The sequence below is a fragment of the Glycine max genome, chromosome 12, assembly GCF_000004515.6.
Source record: "Glycine max cultivar Williams 82 chromosome 12, Glycine_max_v4.0, whole genome shotgun sequence".
Taxonomy (NCBI): domain Eukaryota; kingdom Viridiplantae; phylum Streptophyta; class Magnoliopsida; order Fabales; family Fabaceae; genus Glycine; species Glycine max.
The window spans coordinates 10,884,809-10,888,277 of NC_038248.2; positions in this window are offsets into that span (position 1 = coordinate 10,884,809).

Genomic DNA, 3,469 nt, shown 5'->3' on the forward strand with positions numbered 1-3,469 from the left:
ACTGTATTCTTTTCAATATGTTATCTACAAAAATTTATCATTGATTTATAAAATATAATTATTTATTTTAAAATACTTTTTTACTGTATTATTTATTTTAAAATATAATTATTTATAAAATAATTAAATTAAATTTTTAAAATAAAAAGAGAAATTTTAATCAACACTCGTATTCCCTTCCGGAATGGATAACCTTCCTGACGTGGCGCCACATAGAACATAGGTCGCACTCTGCACGAGGCAAGTCTTTTTCTACTTTTCTAATAATTTTAAACATTAATATTTAACATTTTCTTTATACCTTTTTAATTTGAAATATACAAAAGGTATTAAGTTTTAAAAAATAATTTATTCTATTCTTGCTTCTATTATTTACAACTTAATAAGGTAAAAAAAATTACAAATAGGAGTAATACTTTTTTTCGGAAGTACAAGCATTTTACCTCCTTGAAGAAAAACATAGCTCATAAATTTATATTAGTTGTTATTTTTCGTTTATTTCTCTTTTTAAAATTAATCTTCTGAGTTTTGAATTTTAAATAATGAATAGATTTAAATTTTTTAACATGTTTTTAATGTATGTTTAATTTTCAATTAGAGAAAATGTAAAAAAAATGGTAAAATTTATACTAAAGATTTTATATGCTAACGATGAATGAGTAAATTAATCATAAATGAGTACTAATGGGTTAGTAAATATTATAAATATAATGTTCAATAGTATACTTCATTAAGGAAAATCATTATACAATCTCATTTAACTAGTGTTATTTTTTTTTAGGATAACTAGTGTAATATTAGAGTGCACATTTTTTTAAGTAAATTAAATTTAAAATAACAATAAATTGCGCGCGTTGGTTTATGTATTATTGTTTTATTTTTATTTTATGTACTCTTATATTTATTGGAGAAAAGTGTCATTTTTATTTTCAATTCAAGAAATTTTGTCAATTTTATGTTTGTTACCACCTACGAATATAGACAAAAGTGTCGCTTTCTCTGTTTGCAATTGCTGACAATATTTTATTGATCAGTAGCCGCTCGACACATTTGCTCAACATATCTAAGTCTATGGAAACCTAGGTTTGAAGTTATAGTTTGTCTTTATATCTTTTTAATCTTTTAAATTTTGTGATATTTTTAATTTTTGTCTCTTAAATAAAATTTTATTCTTTTTAATTCTTTAAATTCATCCAATATTATTTTAGTTCTTTAATATTAGATTTGCTTAGATCGAATCAAACTGTTGATAGATCGTTAAACAAATTTATAAAAAATAACAATGTTAAATCATAAATCACAAAAACAAAAAATCTTAAAAATCACGTATTTTTTTATTTTGTTTGGTTTGGTTTTCATATCTTGTTATAAAAAAATTAAACAAAATGAAATAAATTGTATATTATAATTATATTAATGTTTATTATGGTAATTAATAATAAGTACTAAATAATTTATATTTTTCATTTGTTTTATCATCATGCATATTTTACTTTCATGTATTAAAAAAAGATATATTAGTATTTTTAAAAATTGTTAATAAAGTGATATGTTGCAAAAAGGGTTCATGATATCATTTTATATTAATGATAAATAGAAGTAAAAATAATTATTTTTAACTAAAGTATGTTAAACAAGATTTAATATAAAAAAATCATTTTTTATATAATATACTATAATTAAGTTTAGTTGATGAATTTTAAATTATGATAATAGATTAAAAAATAAAAAATCATAACATTGAACCAAACCAAACTACAAAAATTGGTTTAGTTTGAATTTGATGTTATATTTAAAACAAATCAAATCAAACAAACATCTTTTTTGTATGTTTTGTTTGAATGATTTTGTTTATCTAACAATCAAACTAACCTGGACTGCGAACATCCCTAGCATTTTGAAGGATTAAAAATATGTTATTTTTAATTCCTCAAAGAGACTAAACATAATATTTTGCAAATTTAGAGACTAAAAAAGAGTAAATTTTTAATTGGGAGATCAAAACCAAAAATTTTGCAAATTTAAGGAAATAAAAATATATTTAAGTCTTACCGTATTAAAAAAAAGATTTTTGGAATCATAATTAGGAATAAAACTTTATTCCAAAATGGGTTGATTTAGAAGGAAGATAATTAATTGGGTGTTAAATATGAAATCTCTAATGCTTATTAGTTAAAAAAATATTAAAAATTATTTTTGAAAAAAAACAATTTAGAAATAACTCATTTTGGTGCTTGATACTCCTTCATATCTTTCATAATTTCTAGATTTTTATCTTCTTTTATTTATTTTTTTTGTTTTCAAAGTTTAGAATAATATCAATTACTCTTTTATTAATTATATCCTTAATTTTAACATAATCTTTAATTAATTTAGACATGTATTTATTGAGAAATATAAATGAAAAAAAGATAAAATAGAAAACTTTATAACTATTTTATTAGGATAAAAAACTGTATAGTACTTTTATGTTTTCTGCATAAAAAATTTGAAAGACAAATAAAAAAGAATGAAAGGAGTATAATTTTTGAAAAATTATTTTTAAGGATATAAATTATTTTTATTTGCCTTATTTCTTATTTTCATGATGGAATAAATGTATTGTGCATTTATGTGAGAATGAAATTTATTTTTTATAATTATACTCTTTCTCACTATATTTTTCTACATTTCTTCTTTACTTTAATTTTAAATTAATATTTTTTTAATTGTTAACGCCAAGTTGTCAACCAAATAGGTTCACATGAATAACATCTCTAAACATAATATTTCATTGATTTCCAAGAATAAAACTGTACCTTAAAACAAATGTCCACTTGATTTTTTCACATAGACAAAAAAAAGTTAAATTTATATGTAGGTTCCTGTATTATTTGATACTTTTTAATCAAACTTTTTTAAAATAATAGCACATGGAAATACAAGTCAATAAAAGGGGTTGAATTGGTTTTAAATCGATTTTAGACCCAAATTAAAACTTTTCACAAATAACTTTCTTTAATTCAATTGAAACAAGAGATTTAGGTGTGTTAGAAATATCTTTTGATTTCTTAATCCCAATTAAACAATTACATAATTATACAAAACAAATTATGAACACGCAAATGTTAAGAAACTAAAAAATGAAGCAATATGAGAGTTGAAGGGTTAGAGAAAAGATGCAAACATTATTTATACTGGTTCGATTGCGAAGAAATCTACATTCAATTGATTCATACTATAATTTTTAAATTACAACCAAACTCACAAACAATTGTAGTCACAAATGCATTAACCCTTGAAAGCCTATGAAAAATTAAAACCTACATGTAGAAAACCCACTACATGAATACAATTAAGTGGAAGATGTGAAAGATGTGATCCAATTTATAAAAATGAAAACCAAAACACAGATTAAGGAAAGATTTCACCTAATAAGTGAAAGATGTGAAAGTTTGAAAACACTTCTTATATAGTATTAACTTCTCTT